This window comes from Eschrichtius robustus, chromosome 7 (genome assembly GCF_028021215.1).
Source record: "Eschrichtius robustus isolate mEscRob2 chromosome 7, mEscRob2.pri, whole genome shotgun sequence".
Classification (NCBI taxonomy): domain Eukaryota; kingdom Metazoa; phylum Chordata; class Mammalia; order Artiodactyla; family Eschrichtiidae; genus Eschrichtius; species Eschrichtius robustus.
The window spans coordinates 70,695,334-70,714,938 of record NC_090830.1 but is presented as its reverse complement, the minus strand read 5'-3'; positions in this window follow the sequence as shown (position 1 = coordinate 70,714,938).

The window sequence follows — 19,605 nt, the reverse complement described above, 5'->3', positions numbered from 1 at the left end:
AAATAATAGAAAATGTATTAACCCTATGTTCCCTGTATAATGTAGACATAATATTCATGGCTTAGCATATGGTTTGTAGGTTTTGGAATGCCCATAATACAAACAATTAACATAGAAGTGTCTTCAAAACAAGTCAACTTATTAGTTGTTCCAAGAGTCATAATTCAAAATTCATGTCTGTTTTCAAGGACATCAATTTTACAAAGAGAGAGAGAGGGAGCAGAGAGTGCAAAAGTACTGAGTCCAAGACAGAAAGCTGATTTATCACTGTGGCTTCATTCTCTGTAGATTTTCTTCTCTCCTGTATGACAGTGTGAGCATTAAATTCAGAATGAATTCCTTAATCGATAGGGATCATCTTTAAGAGTGTCAATCTAGGTAGATAGAGCAGGGTTGCCCAGTGTAATCTCAGAAGCACTATACTGGAGGAATACCTGCTCACTTTTACTCTGACCTTTGGCCCTGAATTTCTTTGAGGTGGAAAGCATTCGTGCACTGTCTTTCTCATGTCTCCAGCTCTCACTTATTGTGCGTGTAATCTGCCGTTTTGGTAAATATGTGAACCTTATTGGGATATACTTTTAGGAAGGCAAAATACTTAATTCAATGAGCCTTTTAAGTTCCTATATCCCAGCCTTACCATATAGTACACTCTGTATTAAAATAATAAATTATACTTTTTCTTCTGGTTTATAGTAAACATTACAATTTATCATTTATTAAAGTTTACAGTACTCTTCATCAGTCTCCGACACTTCTCCTTGCCAGGCATTCTTATTCTTCATTCCCCCACAGATGGCCCCATTGACACTACTTGACAACAGTTCTTTAAATTAAGGGATTGCCCTGTTGTATCTTCTGCGAACGAGGGATTCCAACTGTGGCTCCGACTCCCCATGCTGTCAGCTGGTCCCTCTGTTCAGCCCTATTTAGTTGCTGCCGCTGTATAATCAGGAGGGTCTTCCTGCCAGCCACGTGCACAGTGCTGGTTTTTAGCATGATTCAGGGCAGTAATTTTCATCTAAACAGGGCTCTACGTAGCTTATTTTGGAGCAGTGAACCTGCTCTGTCCCTTAGCATGTTAGCTTCCGTGCCAGTGAAGGGACAGGTACTTTTGGAGATTTAAATTCCCTGTATATAATAAATTTAAAAAGAAGACTGGTAAATAAAATACATTATATATCTACATAGTATACATTTACATATATATTTTTTACATGTATATATATTTACATTTATATCTATATTTACATTTATATGTGTACATACTCTTGTTAATTTATTTTGGATTTGTGAACAGACTACTTTTTTTCTTACGTCGTCATGAATAGCAGGAACACATAAATCAAGTTTACAGATATAATCAAACAGAGAACCTTTGTATGTTTTAAATATTTAAGTATATTTTTATTCTATGAGAGCTTCCATTGAAATGGGGTTTAGTGGATATTAATGAGGAAAATAATTCTAGTATTAGCATGAATTACAGATATAGGAAATCTATTGATATGAAAGGGAAAGCTAATTAAGATGAAGTTTGCATATTTAAAAATAATATTAATTAAGATTATTTATGTGATTAAATTTACCTGCACACATGTACATATACACACATTACATAATGTGTATGTAATGTGTATAATTGTACTAAACTCTCTGAAAGTATTTGTACCCACTTGTCATCTATGGAAATTGTAATTATAAAGGATTTTCACTGTCTACTATGCAGTCCTTCATTTTAAAATGTTTGGTAAAGAACATGCACAATTTTTAAAAATTAAGAGCAAAAGCTATAAATCTACCTATTTCACTAAGTAATCTTGGAACATTTATATCAAAGATCTAGAATGTGTTTTAAAACATCAAAGAACTATTTCCTAGAAAATCAATTTAATTTGGCTTGTGATGACTAAAATATTCCTTAAAACTATACATTCAAACACACTATTCTTTCCTAGTCTTCATTCAATAGGTTGTCTAAACTGGACAGACTGAACTAAGGTCTATGAACATTTACTGTGAAGATAGGGATCGAATATCAGTTTTATAGTCTAATAAATATAAATCAACCTTAGACCTTAGAACTGAAACCCCAAAAGAGCTTCTTCCATCATAGCCCTTGAACTGGAGATAGTTGTTACCTACCTGACTCACCCACTGAATCCCAAATTGAGAATATGCAGGAATATTCAAGAGACTAAAAGAGAAAAAAATAATACAACCTGTTTTGCATTTGAAACATTCAGTAGTTACATGGTCCAACTGGATTAGCCACTTTTACTTCAGTGGGCAATATTGGCTTAAAAAAAAAGAATATTTCTAGTATTTAGGACCAAAAGTATCTTGAAGATGCATAATATATATTTGCATATCCTAGGCTATGAAAAATCCTGCAGAGATAAACCAACCAAAAGGAAGTAGAACTCTATTCAAGTGTTCCCCTCACTTGTTTGCTTAGAGAATTCCTATTGTTTTGTATCTTTCATTAACTTTTGTACTGTAGAGATATTTAGTAAAATTAAGTTTAAAAAATATTTAAAACATCTTTAATGAATCCCCTACTCTGCAAAAAAAGAGTATTCTTTATGAGGTGTATGATATCCATGGGGTTGAATAAATTTTAGGGAGTCAATGTTATTGAAAAGAGTAAAACCGTTTTAACTGTTTTCAAAATAAACTCCAAGAATTCCCTGCATTTTGGGGAAAAGGCTACTCTTTTTTTGCTCACCTATGAATGTCTCTTTAATTCCTTATACATTAAATTCTCATTCCCCACAAATAAAAAAAGGAGAGGAACAACATCTTTGTTAAGGAGCTGTAGAGCCAAGGTGTGGACATATATATGCAGGCACACAAATACAATCCCTTCTGCCAACTATGAATCTAAATAGCTACCGAATCTACTTAAGACTTTTGTCAAGAGAAGCTTGAGTCAGACCTTCTACATGTGAATTATTTACTTAGAAAATAAAAATAACAAAACATGTTAAGTGCTGGTCTGTTTCCTCTATGGCTATGGTAATAATTTTAAAATAACTAAATTAATAATTTAATAATTACACGTGCTATTTCCATAAGCAAACAATAGCTACATTGTTTAACAGTGAACTCTTGAACTTCTTCAGATTTTTTTTTTGCTTAAAGTACCAGACAGAAACTATCCTATGCTTAGTTGAAACTGGTGATTTAAAAATACACTCCAAGTTCCCCTAAGTTCCCTCCCTGGCCTGCTATTATTTTCCTGTTTTGTTTGCGGCATTATCTCTAGAAAGCTGCTATTAAAATGTATAACCTCTAGTTGAGGTTATGCATTATATGTAATTAGGGTTTTTGTAAGTATGGAGACATCTATACCTGTGGTTCTTGATCCTTACTGTACATTTGAATCGTCCACGGAACTTAAAAAAATGCTGCATCCCGTGCAGGACCAACTGAATCTGAATCTTTGGGTTTGGATTTAGACATCCCTTAAAATAATATCTTCTCATGATTTTGATTCATATTGAAGGTTGCGAGCCACTGAAATAAACAAATTCCATGTGTTTCTATAATATCAGTATTACTCGTTACTCAGAGCCAGCTATATAATTTGGGGTGTCTACTGCAGAATAAAAACATAGGGTCCCTCTTCAAAGAGTAGAAAAAAATGCCATTAAAGATACTAAAATATATAGCTTTTATTCTGTGTTTTGACTTGTCATATTGTTTTATATTTGCTATTTAATGTTCTAAGTAAAAATAAAAATTAATTATTGGCATGAATTTTGCCATTTATCTTCATATTTTGCAATGTCTCTTTTAAATGTAAATATAAGAGCACACAGAATCACCAAAATTGCACAATTTACATTTTGTATCTCATACATGCGTATGTTATTCTGTCTTACCAGACCTGTAGAATCAATATATAAAACTAGCTCAAATAATTTTATTTCACTTCTTGGTATGCTTACACTATACCAATACAGTCTACCTTCATCTTCCCAGTGAGTAAGGGAGGAGTTTTCTTTCCATCTATGTCCTTACTTTCAGTGTAAGTGGTTAGCTAATATAGAGAGGTAGCATAAGAAAAAATATGATGGGTTTTCTTGGTCATTCATGCTTCTTAGAGAGCCAGTCATTGCCTTTTCTTTGTGTTCAAACAAATTTTGGTTTGAACAGTGAGCATAGCATCTCAGCGTTGTCTGTGCCCCTGCGTGTGCAGTGTCAGATGTAACACTATTCTCTTTGAGTCTTGCCGTACTACCATTTATCGTTGGTCCACTATGCTCACGAGGCAGGAGCATGAGTGCTATATGCAAATGTGTCAGCAAGAAATGGTAGTAGGTACACATGCTGTGCATGTCATTTCTGCCTGTGCATGCACCACTGTCCTATCAGACTTTACTTCCAAAACAAGGATTCAAAGATAAAACTATAAAGTATTACAAGATGGCAACAGCAGAGCATTAAACCAAGGATGGGACCCTTTTGATCATGGGTCTTTGTATAACTGCACATGTCTAACATCCATGAAACCAACCCTGCCCTTACTCTCTGAAGTGGATTTCCTACAGATCAAAGGTCTGCTGTAGTAGAAGGTTTGAAGTAGACTTGAGTTGCTGCTCTAACATTAACAAGTTTGTTTAAGTAACAAATTCCCTGAGCCTTGGTTTTTAACAAAAGAAGATAATATCATTCCACAAATTGGTGGAGAGGAATAAATCAATTTTGCTTTTTTTTTTTTTTTTTTTTTGCTTACTTGCTCTTCCTAACTACCTGGGCTACCGAGACTGGCAGTCCCTTTGTTTAGACTGAATTTAAAGGCCCTAATAACCTCAAGTTTTTGACCAATGTCTTTTTCTGCCTTGATCCGTAGTGCCTGGATGTATGTCATTTCTCTCATCTCATACTACTAAGGGACAAAGCGAAGCTTCTGAGCAAAGGGCCACTCTGAAGACTCTATGCAAGCCTTTCTTTTCATTTAGAAACTTCCCCCATTATCAATACAAAGAATACACACACACAACACATATATATATACACACACACATATATATATGCACACATACAAATGCATATATATTCATTTATACTAACCATGTGCTTGTCTTCAGAATCATTTTTCACCCTTCCCCTGGTCTGTTCTAAATCACAGGGGCTGACTTTTGCCAATTCTGTTCCCTAGGCTTCCTTGCTAGGTTCCGCCAATGGGAGAAGGCAGGATATTTTCCATGCTGTTTTTCTGCTTTGAGTAGTGTCATCAGCAGTAGTTGCACCTCCTCTGTGGTCAGTTTCCGCTCCCACCAGGCAGGCCCATGGAGCTTTCTGCTCCTGCCTGGTGGCCCCGGCTTCTAGGCTCCAATAACTCTGCTTGTGTCTTTTGTCCCTCTAGATCTGAGAGCAGAGATGACTGCCTAAAACCGATGTTGCCTTACTTTCTCCTTTTTTTTTTCAGTTATTCCAAGTACATTTGTAACTAAGCCCCCAGAAAAAATGTCCTCAATTGAATTATCTAGTGTAGGTTTTGTTTTCCTGGCCAAAATAGGATATTTGTACACACATATATATATAACATACATATACATAGACATAGACACATACACGTGTGTGTGTGTGTGTGTGAAACTATAGTGAACGAGCTATTTTGTATCCCCCAAATTACTGTGGCAAGTAAGTTCGGCAATTAAAATAGATTTACGAATATTAGTGTGTTACTCAGAGCTCCCCAGAAGAAGAGAATCAATAAAATCTATCTAGAGAAATTTATTATAAGGAATTATAATAAATTTATAACTTATAAATTTATATGTATACACGATGATAGAGACCAAAGAGTTCCAAGTTTCACCTCCTGAAGGCCTGAGAAACAGGAGAGCCAGTGGTGTAAGTTCCAGTCAGAGTCTGAAAGGCAGGAAAGGACCGATGACCCAACTCGAAGACCCTCAGGCAGAGAGTGAAGTGTCTTTTGCTCAGCCTTTTTTTCTATTCAGGCCTTCAAGGGATTGAATGAGGCCCTCTCACACTGGGGAAGGCAATCTGCTTTGCTCAGTCTACCCATTCAACTGTTAATCTCTTCCAGAAACACGGTCACAGACACACCCAGAATTATGTTTAACCAAATATACCTGTGCACCTGTAGCCCAGTCAAGTCGACTCATTAAATTAACCATCACAACTAGCACTGAGTTCAAGCACCCTCTGTCTCACCTAGTGGAAGCCAAAGGTGAAAAATGCCAAGGGAGGAACTGATTTGGCTGCCGAAAACAACTGTTGTTTGTAGTTCATTATGAAAACATGAAACTTAGAATTCAATAGCAATCCTTTGTCACATCTGCGACAGCAACAAAGTGCAGCACCTTAAATAAAACATTTGTCTGTTCTTCTAGGCAGATTTTGAATTGTTTCAGTCTCTCTTTTCTTCCCCTACCACACCCTCCCTGACCCCAGCCAATCTAAATTTGGCTTTAGTGTTCCTTGGTTTGCTTAGCAAGTTTAAGAGAGAGAACAATATTGGGATAGTCTTCATGCTCGAAACAATGCCAGGTATTTCAGCATCTTACCGAGACAAGTTGACCACTGAGATTGGTTTTCTCTTGTTCTCATAAATTGCTAGTGACAAACCTATATCTTGCTGTCACTGCTTGTTCTTTGATTTTAGAAGCAGGGAATGATTCTAATTTTAATTCTTTGCTCTGTCTTTTGTACCATGTAGATTTAGGTGTCTTCAAATAAAACTAATCTCATACTAGAAATATATTTAATAACTAGACTGGATTTAATCAAATTTAGCAATTCAGTCTTATTAAGATTCTCAAATTTGAGGGCACTGTAAGAAATATGATTGTCTGATAATAACTTGAAACTCCCATTCATTTAAAATAAAATTTGCAAATTATCAGATTTAGAACATACTATCATTGTATACATACCTAATGAATTGTTATATAAAACTATAAAATAACACTATAGTAATAGCAATTTCTTAAGCCACCAAACCCTTTCCACACACGCATACACACAAACTAACAGAGAAGTCATGGCCTTAGAGAGTATCACATTTTCCCCAACTTCATAATTTTTTTAACATTATGTCTACTCATTTTAGAAATCAACTATACAGTATCATAAATCAATCAGTAATGTCATTTGCCTTGACCCCAATACATTACTTAGTATCTATGTTCTTTTCTTATTAATCATAACAAGTTTAACTACGAATTCCCAAACAACGCTGTGCATATATGTAAATTAAGGGAATGAAGCACATGGTAGTATCTGATTTTAACATGTTCAACAGAAAATCCAGATTAACTCATATTACTTGGTAGGTCATCGCCTTAATAAAAATCCAAAATTCCCTGTATGGTGTTTTTCTAGTGTGGGTTTACTTTGACCTGCGGGGTATCCATTAATTTTCTATGACAAACTAGCTGCTGTAGTATTTGGAAAAACTTATGTTCTACCCGTATCATTACCAGGAGCTTTTGCATCCTCTCCCTGGTGGCACATTAATGACCAGTTACAAATAGGACTTCTTGGTTCTGGCTGTCTTTCCTGAGCAGGCCAATACTCAATTTTCTGAGGAAGGGAATATGCGTTGTTGTTATAGAAACCTGAAAAAAAACCTTTGTTTTTTGCTTTACATCTAAAACAGAATATTTGTCTCCTGAAAAGAAATAACAGATTAACATGAAAAACCAAGCAACTGAGCACTCATTTCTGACACATGCTGCTTCCTGGGATGAAGAATCAATTGGTTTCCCTACTGAAACTTCCCTGGCCACAGTTTCAAGGCAGAGACAAGACATTTTACATCAAAGGCATTAAGTGCCCCTAGCGGTGAACTGCAGCAATAGAGACCTAAAGAAATGCTGCCTTGGGGCATTGAATTCTATTTGTCCACCAGTTCTTAAGTGTGTCCTTGTACATAGGTCAAGGTCCTCACCCTGAATGTGAGGCTTTACAAGGAACACCATACTTCAGAGCATAAACCTTACTACTCTCCCAGTACCTAGGTTCTCAGCCTGGGGGCTACTCCTTCAAACACACCTGTCTGTTAACATGCTATCGTTCTTAAAACTGTGGTAAGCATTAAAATTCAGTATGATTTGGAGCACTGAATTTTAGCCCATGCAACTATGAACTACTTTCATTCTTTTAAGTTTCTTAAGTTGAATTTAAAACTTAAATTTTTCAATTGTAATTTCTTTAGATTCCTAAAGAATGGTAACACAATTATTGAATAATTATCCACTATATGCCAGACATTGGGTTAATTGCTTTCCACAATGCATCTCACTGGTTTTCCTGACAGCCTTATTAGCTCATTGTATAGAAGAGAAAAATAGAGGATCAGAAAGGTCCTGACTTACAAGGAAGGTAAGCAGAGTACAGAATTCATGATTGCCAGTTTTACAATCAAAATGCTAAAATTCAAAATCAGCTCAGCAAATAAAGACCATGTGTATTTGGAAAAGTTTACAATCTCTCTGTGGTAAAGTGATAAAGTGGTATGAAAATAATAATACCTACTTCACTGATTTGGAATTAAATGAGTAAACGCGTGTGAAGGACTTAAAGAGTTCCAGACATTTATTAAACACTCAAGAAATGTTAGCCGTTATTATTACCTAAGATCACGTAGCTAGATGGTGACAGAGTAGGGAATTCAACCTCAGTCTTACTGAGAACAAGGAAGAGGGCAGGTGTCATGCTACCCAGGGATATGTAAATAGCACGTGTCTGCTCTAACTCCCCAATAAGCAGAAGGAAATGTCAAAATATTGTAAATTGTAAAGTCCTATGAACATACAATATGATACTCTTAAATACATGTGTAAAAATGTGATACATCATCTTTATAATTAAAGGTTGCTATTTAGTTATTTATTATTATCTTTAAACCTTCTCTAACTGCTTTTAATGGGCCTGTGATGGGATGTAAGCTGTCACCTGTTTTGACATGAATAATTCAACTGGTTTGTGTTTTCTTTTGCTCATTTTGTGAGTGAGAGACTTTCCCCAGCATGTAGTTCGAGTATCATCATCACTTTTGGGACACTGGGCTTCATAAGCTACTCTTTGGGGAATGTCTGGGTTTCAGCCATGGTGGTTTGGACTCTGTCATGTTAAGTTCCATGTGGTACTTTGTGAAAGGGCCAAGAAGATTACTGGGAGGTGAGGAATGATAGGACTATCATGAGGAAGAATAAAGGAAGTACAGAAAAAAACCTGAGAAAACTGGGACGCAAAGAAGGCAGAGGGTAGCCCAGATGCCAGAAGCCCTCATACCTCATAGAACCAAATGCATTTTCATAAAATCTACTCTGTGTGGGAGGCTGTCTTCTCTCTGTCTCTTTCTCTTCCCTGGGAGAGCCCTTACCAGTTAAATACTTGAGGGAACAGGAGAAGCGATGGCCCATGGCTGAGTCCTCCCCTCCCATGTCCAGTTTCCATCAATGTATTCATCACCAGGCAACAAAGGGGACCCTGCAGGGAGGAATCCCACTCTTGCTCTTGGGAGTTAAACTGATTTAGAGAATAAGTCAATAAAATTATTCAATTTCAGGAAATTGACAAAAATGTGCATTTAATTGACTTTTTCTCACTTCTGATAAATTAATCTTAATTCTTCATCTGCAGAATCAGAAATTATATTAAGAACTAAAAAAAAAAGAAAAATCCTGTATTATGTTATTTATTGCCTTTAATTTATACACTCTTGTTCATTTTCTTCACCAGAACTAAAATCTAATACCAAACTTCTCTTTTAAGTTCTTATTTTCTTCATTATTAATAATGATTTACAATAGGGTCCTCTACTGAACATTTGTAAGGTTAGGTCATATACTGGGAGGGTTGTATATTTTATCTTTTTTGTTAGTTTTCTTTGCAAAGTTTATACTTATTTGCCCAGTTTTAAAATAATGTCCTCCAATTCAGCATTCTCCTTGATCTAGGTCATCTTTGAAATGAATAGATTTTGAATGAGTATTTTTGTCTCTTTTCAAATTCTATGTAATTGTATGTACCTTCCCAAAAGGAATATTCTTTCTTTTCTACTTTGCTCATCATTAACTACATTTTGTCCTTTATGAAAGGATCTTGATATCATTTTTTCTTACAACTATTTTATTTGTGTCTTTATGCTATTGAACATAGCTGTTTTGTGTGTATTATATACCATTATTTAGTGTATCATATTTATTGCTACACCCATAACTCTACACTTTTCTGCTGGTGGTTATTATTGTATAATGAGTTTGAACACAGAACAAGTATGTGATATATCTTTATTTCCTTTCAAACTTTCAGTCTGCTTTTATTTTCCAAAATACTGGAAATAATTGACCTCTAAACCTCTTTCTTCATTGTGTTCATATGTTGCTCATATATCCCTTAATGCTTCATATTATTCTTCATGTTAGAAATCTCTCAGAAATTTTTCCCTTTCAGCAGTCTTTTTATAATATCATCCTTATAAATAGTCCCAGTTTGTTTATCCTGCCTTCCCCTTTTTTCAAGGAAACCTGGTTTTTAGTCAACTTTATTTTGTGTTGGCCTTCAGTCTCATTGTATTTATTTAAAATGCTGTTTATTTTGTCTTTCTGTCATAACTGTATTATATTATTAACATTTGTTTGTATATATACAGATATTTCTGAACTTACAGTAGGGTTACATCCCAATAACCCCATTGTGAGTTGAAAATATCATAAGTCAAAAGTGCATTTAAAACACCTAACCCACCAATCATAACTTAGCCTCAGCTGCCTTAAAGGTAGTCAGAACACTTACATTAGCCTACAGTTGGGCAAAATCATCTAACACAAAGCCTATTCTATAATAAAGTATTGAATATCTCATGTAATTTATTGAATACTGGGCTGAAAGTAAAAGACAGAATGGGGGTGTGGGTACAAAATGGTTTGAAGTGTGTCACTTCTTTGCCCTCATGATCGCATGGCTGACTAGGAGCTGTGGCTGTTACCACTGCCCAGCATCAGAGAGTAGCCTAAGACATTTCCCTAGGCTGGGAAAAAATCAAAATTAAAAATTCAAAGTATGGTTTCTACTGAATGCTATCACTTTCACACCATCATAAAGTCAAAAAATCATGAGTGGAACAATAGCAAATAGTAAGTCAGGAGTGTAGTAGTGCTTTCATTGATATAATGGTATTTTAAATCTCGGCATTCAACTTTGTTAAATTTTGAAGTGTGTGTATATATATATATGTATAAATTGGAGATATGTGAATGTAAAATCATGCAAGATTTAAAGTCTAATTAGGATACACATACATATATTTATATTTATTTACATATATATGATTTCTATCTGGGAAACATCTCTTTGAAAAGATCCTTCTGTTTAGCTACCTTTGGGGACAGCCCGATACACTGCCATGAGCAGTCACTATTGTATCCAAATTTCACATATTAAAATAACTTCAGTGACAAATATTTATTACAGAAGACATCTGGCTAGCCATTTATCATGATAAAAGATGCATAAAACATATCCACTACTCATAAAGGATCTCTAAATACAGTTGAAATCTTCAGATATGTATGATGGATTAACTTACATCACCAGTCATTTAACGGGGACCCCCAGGTGAGTGTTACTGTGATATCCATTCTTTCACAGTCACAGTCACAGAAAAGACAGAACTCTCTGCTCAGAAGGTAGTCAAGACAAATTTCCCTGAGACTTTGAAAAATTAAAAGATGTGGAAAGACTGGAGCAAAGTTCATAAGCTCAAAGACTTTTAGAAACCAGGAAGGTAATGTAAATGTATAGGACACACAAGGTATAATAAAACTGTTGAACTGTTTGCATTTGCACCTAGCCAAAAGCATGCCTTGCTGCCTTATTGTTCTTTCTTTCTTTTTTTTTTTTTGTAAAATAAAACCCAGGTCCAGAAAACCAGAGACTGTAGTTTAAGGAAATGTTAATCACAACCATGTCAGTACATTCCAGAATCATCTTGTATCAATACATCTCCTAACACAGACATGGAATTGGTCATTTCTCAAAGAAGCCCTAGGTTTACCTTTCCTTCCTTCCTTCCTTCCTTCCTTCCTTCCTTCCTTCCTTCCTTCCTTCCTTCCTTCCTTCCTTCCTTCTTTCCTTCTTTCCTCCTAGTGGAAAATAGCACTTGAAGATGCCAATCTGAGAATAGAATACTAGGGAAACTCACTGCCATGGGATTAATCATTGTTTCTTGGCCTTTTTAATGATAGAGTTGGGGAATCTATAGTTTATTCTGATATTTTCAATTCAAATTCAAGACTAAAACTTTTTAATTAACCTCTTTTGTATTATATCTCTGTCTTCTCTGGCTTATATTAACAAACTCATATTAAACGGTCTCAACTAATAAGGATCACTAAAAACAGTTGATTTGGTTGTTTGAATATACTGTCTCCATTTTCCCCACTTTATATGTCTCCATACAAATATTATATACATACTCTTTCCCCTTGAACTCTCATTGAGTGTTAAGTTCTACATGTACTATATATTCTTATTATCAGGTCTCATGTTGAATCTTTCTTGTTATTTTGTTGTCTGCAGCTCATTATTTAGTAGATTTTTCGACAGGGGCCCATAGGAAAAAAAAAAAAATTCTCTGAGATCTTGCATGTTTGTACCTTTTATGCTTAAAGGTCAATTTTGCTGGATATAAAATCATTATCATATTTTCTTTCTATTTTAAATATTTTACTCCATTTTATTTTCTGGCATAAACCATTTCTGTCGAAAAATCTGATGAGACTGTACTGTCCTCCTGCACACCTTTTAAATCATGTGTTCTTTTTGTGAGGTAATCAAGGGATATTTTTCCTTCTTTCTTTAAAGTACAATAATTTTACTAGAATATGTCTTGGTCCTGGTCATTTGGGAATGATATTCTCAGATTTGTGTAGTGTTATTTTATTTAATACATAGTTTGAATATTAATTATAATTATTATTATTTAAAGAAAGTTTTCTTGAATTATAGACTTTATTATTTGTTCTAATCCCTTGTTTGGGTTTTCTATTTTAGGTATCCCTGTTATCTGTGTGTTGCATGTTCATTGCTTTGTCATTTGTCACTCTCTTTTGAATCTTCTTCCTTTAATCTGTCCTTATATTTTATTTTGAGTTTTAAAATTTTCCTTTGTCTCACTTTTTATTTATTTTGAGGCATTACCTATTATGACTAGTTAATCCTGGGTTCTAATTTCATCTTTATTTCTGAAATGATTTTTGCTTTTATTTCCAGTTCTTTCTTGAGTTCTGCCATCTCATTTCTGTGTTTTATTTTCAGAAAAACTTTTCAGGCTTTGATCATATCTTTCTTTCATGCTCTCTTTGTGTGTGGACATGTTGTTCTGCTTGGTTTTTTTTTTTTCTTATAATAACTTTTTAAGGGATTTGACTGTGGTAATTCTTTGTAACTTTTTACATGAATTTACATGAATCTAATTTTCTGGAATTTTTAGGAGGAAACCTCAACTAGCTTTTTTTTTTTTTTTTAGTTTATAATCTTTGTTTTAAATTGAAGTACAGTTGATTTACAATATTATGTTAGTTACATTTGAAGGGTCTGTCAAGTCACTTTTCTAATTTTACAAAACTCCTTCTTATGTTGTTTTACATAATACTTAAAATGTATTGTAACCCTCATTCTATTCTCTTTCCTCTTTTTTTTTCTTTATTGCCTGACAATTTAGTTCAAAAATCTTTAAGTGAGGGCTTCCCTGGTGGCACCGTGGTTAGGAATCTACCTGCCAAAGCAGGGGACATGGGTTTGAGCCCTGGTCCAGGAAGATCCCACATGCCGTGGAGCAACTAAGCCTGTGCACCACAACTACTGAGCCTGCGCCCTAGAGCCCACATGCCACAACTACTGAAGCCCATGCACCTAGAGCCCGTGCTCCGCAACAAGAGAAGCCACCACAATGAGAAGCCCGTGCACCGCAACAAAGAGTAGCCCCCGCTCACCGCAACTAGAGAAAGCCCACACACAACAACGAAGACCAAACACAGCCAAAAATAAATTAATTAATTAATTAAATTTTAAAAAAAAAAGTCCTTAGGTGAGGCCAATAATATTATGTGTCAGTGGGAAAGTTAGCCCTCCTCTCATATTTTACCCTCAACAGCTTAAAATATTTATACAGTTGTTCATAACTATACAACTCCCAGTTGCTTCTGGTTGGGTCATTACTCTACAGTAGTTACATATTTATTTTAAATTCTGATAACTTTAGACTAAGAGGAACATTTGTTCTCACAGCTAGTATTCATTACAGTTAACTTTGTCCACAGCAAAATAATTTTTGCATTAAATTTTTTCTAGATTATGTACTTTGCATTATATTTTATAAGAGTATTCCTGTATTAGTTATATAAAGAGAGATTGGAAATTGCATAAAAGTTGATGTATTTAAAAATGAGTAATTATAATGATAACTCACTGAACAATTTATGCATATCAATAGACCTGAGATTTTAGGATGTAATTCCATTTTCACTTCCTGCCTATCTCCTTTTTCTTTGTAGGCATCTATTAATTAGACACTAATAGAGCAAAATTTCATGAAGTCTCACATAAGGCTTTTAAAATATAGTAGATAATGAACTCAGTCATAATGTTTGAAAATTGCAGAGGAATTCTTCAAGTAAACACTGTCTTTATCAACTCTTAGGTTGTAACGCATAATATGAAATTGTAACTGGTGAACATGTTTCTGTGGGGAGATGATGTAGTATAGTTTAAGCACTTTTCATTTTATTTCTCCAGCTTAATATGGGAAAATAAGATGGAGATCATAGGAGAATGAAATATTAATGTGTAACTCAGTCCCTCAGATACCAGATGTTTGAAGAAAACCTTGGCAAAAGCAACATCCATTAATAATAGAACTCATGTGTACTTTTGTTGCAGGTCTTTTACTTTAGTGTTTGGCTAAAGTGAAACCTCTACAACAGTTATTCTTTGTGATTCCAGGTACAGTCATCCTTCTGATGGAGTTATTTCCAGTCCTCAGTATCAGAAAAGTCAAGCTTGTATAATGTTTTTTAAAGTTAATTCAACTGCCTAATGAATTATCCCCTTTATGTTAATCTAAAAGTTAGTAAAACTATATTTTTATGGTATTGGAAAAGATCCTCCCATTCCTAGCTTGCACTGTACCTAATATGTCTCAAATAATGGTGATAAAAGAAATACTATTACAATCACCATTATCACTGTAATTTTGCAGATCCTCTTTCCTTGTTATTTTGAAGTATGTGCTCTAACTTGAGATATCTACCATTTATATTAAATACAGTAAGCTGCTAGGTATGTGCCCATTTAGTAATTTAGTAGTCTATTTCATTACAACAAACTAATGCAATGAGGATATAGAATACTTGTTGTAATTAGGTCTCTTTTGATTACTACACCTAGAGCATAAGTGTACACAATGGCTGTGATATCCCTGAAGTCAGCTATATACTAAAGTGCAGAAGAGAATCATAATGGAAGGTGATGACCTTCCCATAGAAAATTATTACAGAAGAATTGTCCTAATTAAATCTAAACGTCAGCTAATACAAGTCAGAATCATGCTAAAATCATTGGCATTATCAGATAATGGATGTTGGTAACTGCATCTACCTTCCAGTAACCTGATCACCGTCAAGTACTGACCATACATATTGACCATATATATCTTTGTATTGTAATTATAATATGTAATGTACTACAGGGTGCATAATATCTACAATCTTTCTACATTTTAGGTTAATATAATACGGACTGTTTAGTTTCCAATGAAATGGATACTTGGCAACTAATATACCCAATATAATAACCAAGACTGCTTTCATCTTAGGTACTTTATGCTTCTTGTTCCCTTTGCTGGGAATATCTTTCACCGCATATCCACATAGCTCTTTCCCTCATTTCCTTCACATCTCATTAAATTGTCACATTAACAAAGAAGTCTGTTCTGATTATCCTTTAGAAAATATCATGGCCCTCATCCCCAGTCATCCCTCAATTATCTTTTTCACAAAACTTATATAAGACATACATTTTTCTTTATTAATGTCTTTCCCCGTTAAATGTAACATCCTCTGTGCCCCAATTGCCTGGAACAGTCAACAAATATTTACTGAATGAATGAATAAATAGAAGTTTGAATGGATGACCTTTTCACTAATACATGTAAACCTCATCAGTATCATTTAAATAAGTTTCTGATTACAAAAATTGGACATTTCCTACTTAATTTATAATGATAGACCAATATTAGTTTAAAATAGAGATTCTTTGTTTCTATTTCTATATTTTTATTACATAATATACACATACTTGATTCACAGAAAGATAGACAAGATGAAAAGGCAGAGGGCTATGTACCAGATGAAGGAACAAGATAAAACCCCAGAAAACCAACTAAATGAAGTGGAGATAGGCAACCTTCAGAAAAAGAATTCAGAATAATGATAGTGAAGATGATCCAGGACGTTGGAAAAAGAATGGAGGCAAAGATCGAGAAGATGCAAGAAATGTTTAACAAATACCTAGAGGAATTAAAGAACAAACAAACAGAGATGAACAATACAATAACTGAAATGAAAAATACACTAGAAGGAATCAATAGCAGAATAACTGAGGCAGAAGAATGGAGAGGCGACCTGGAAGACAGAATGGTGGAATTCACTGCTGTGGAATAGAATAAAGAAAAAAGAATGAAAAGAAATGAGCACAGCCTAAGAGACTTCTGGGACAACATTAAACACAACAACATTCGCATCATAGGGGTCCCAGAAGGAGAAGAGACAGAGAAAGGACCTGAGAAAATATTTGAAGAGATTCCAAGTCCAGGAAGTGCAGAGAGTCCCATACAGGTCAAACCCAAGGAGAAACACACCAAGACACATAGTAATCAAACTGGCAAAAATTAAAGACAAAGAAGAATTATTGAAAGCAGCAAGGGAAAAAGGACAAATAACATACAAGGGAACTCCTGTAAGGTTGACAGCTGATTTCTCACCAGAAATTCTACAAGCCAGAAGGGAGTGGCATGATATACTGAAAGTGATGAAAGGGAAGACCCTACAACCAAGATTACTCTACCCAGCAAGAATCTCATTCAGATTCGATGGAGAAATCAAAAGCTTTACAGACAAGCAAAAGCTAAGAGAATTCAGCACCAACAAACCAACTCTACAACAAATGCTAAAGAAACTTCTCTAAGTGGGAAACACAAGAGAAGAAAATGACCAACAAAAACAAACCCAAAACAATTAAGAAGATAGTAATAGGAACATACATATCGATAATTACCTTAAATGTGAATGGATTAAATGCTGTAACCAAAAGACACAGGCTTGCTGAATGGCTACAAAAACAAGACCCTTATATATGCTGGCTACAAGAGACCCACTTCAGACCTATGGACACATACAGACTGAAAGTGAGGGGTTGGAAAAAGATATTGCATGCAAATGGAAATCAAAAGAAAGCTGGAGTAGCAATATTCATATCAGATAAAATAGACTTTAAAATAAAGAATGTTACAAGAGACAAGGAAGGACACTACATAATGATCAAGGGATCCATCCAAGAGGAAGATATAACAATTATAAATATATATGCACCCAACATAGGATCACCTCAATACATAAGGCAACTGCTAACAGCTGTATAAGAGGAATTGACAGTAACACAATAATAGTGGGGGACTTTAACATCTCACTTACACCAATGGACAGATCATCCAAACGGAAAATTAATAAGGAAACACATGTTTTAAATGACACAATAGACCAGATAGATTTCATTCATATTTATAGGACATTCCATCCAAAAACAGCAGATTACACTTTCTTCTCAAGTGCGCATGGAACATTCTCCAGGATAGAACACATCTTGGGTCACAAATCAAGCCTCAGTAAATTTAAGAAAATTGACATCATATCAAGCATCTTTTCTGACCACAATGCTATGAGATTAGAAATCAATTACAGGGAAAAAAACGTAAAAAACACAAACACATGGAGGCTAAACAATATGTTACTAAATAACCAAGAGATCACTGAAGAAATCAAAGAGGATATACGACAAACCCACAGCAAACATCATTCTCAATGGTGAAAAAATGAAAGCATTTCCTCTAAGATCAGGAATGAGACAAGGATGTCCACTCTCACCACTATTATTCAACATAGTTTTGGAAGTCCTAGCCACAGCAATCAGAGAAGAAAAGGAAATAAAAAGAATACAAATTGGAAAAGAAGAAGTAAAACTGTCACTGTTTGCAGATGACATGATACTATACAAAGAGAATCATAACAATGCTACCAGAAAACTACTAGAGCTAATCAGTGAATTTAGTAAAGTTGTAGGATACAAGTTAATGCACAGAAATCTCTTGCATTCTTATACACTAATGATGAAAAATCTGAAAGAGAAATTAAGGAAACACTCCCATTTACCATTGCAACAAAAAGAATAAAATACCTAGAAATAAACCTACCTAGGGAGACAAAAGACCTGTATGCAGAAACCTTAAGACACTGTTGAAAGAAAGTAAAGATAATACCAAGAGATGGAAAGATACACCATGTTCTTGGATTGGAAGAATCAATATTGTGAAAATGAGTATACTACCCAAAGCAATCTACAGATTCAATGCCTATCAAATTACCAATGGCATTTTTTACAGAACTAGAACAAAAAAATCTTAAAATATGTATGGAGACACAAAAGACCCTGAATAGCCAAAGCAGTCTTGAGGGAAAAAAGTGGAGCTGGAGGAATCAGACTCCCTGACTTCAGACTATACTACAAAGCTACAGTAATCAAGACAATATGGTACTCACACAAAAACAGAAATATAGGTCAATGGAACAAGATAGAAAGCCCAGAGATAAACCCACACACCTATGGTCAACTAATCTATGACAAAGGAGGCAAGGATATACAATGGAGAAAAGACAATCTCTTCAATAAGTGGTGCTGGGAAAACTGGACAGCTACATGTAAAAGACTGAAATTAGAACACTCCCTAATACCATACACAAAAATAAACTCAAAATGGATTAGAGACCTAAGTGTAAGATGGGACACTATAAAACTCTTTGAGGAAAACGTAGGAAGAACACTCTTTGACATAAATCACAGCAAGATCTTTTTTGATCCACCTCCTAGAGTAATGGAAATAAAAACAGAAGTAAACAAATGGGACCTAATAAAACTTCAAAGCTTTTGCACAGCAAAGTAAACCATAAACAAGACTAAAAGACAACCCTCAGATGGGAGAAAATATTTGCTAATGAATCAACAGACAAAGGATTAATCTCCAAAGTATATAAACAGCTCATGCAGCTCAATATTAAAGAAACAAACACCCCAATCCAAAAATGGGCAGAAGACTTAAATAGACATTTCTCCAAAGAAGACATACAGATGGCCAAGAAGCACATGAAAAGCTGCTCAACATCACTAATTATTAGAGAAATGCAAATCAAAACTACAATGAGGTATCACCTCACACCAGTTAGAATGGGCATCATCAGACAATCTACAAACAACAAATGCTGGAGAGGGTGTGGAGAAAAGGGAACCCTC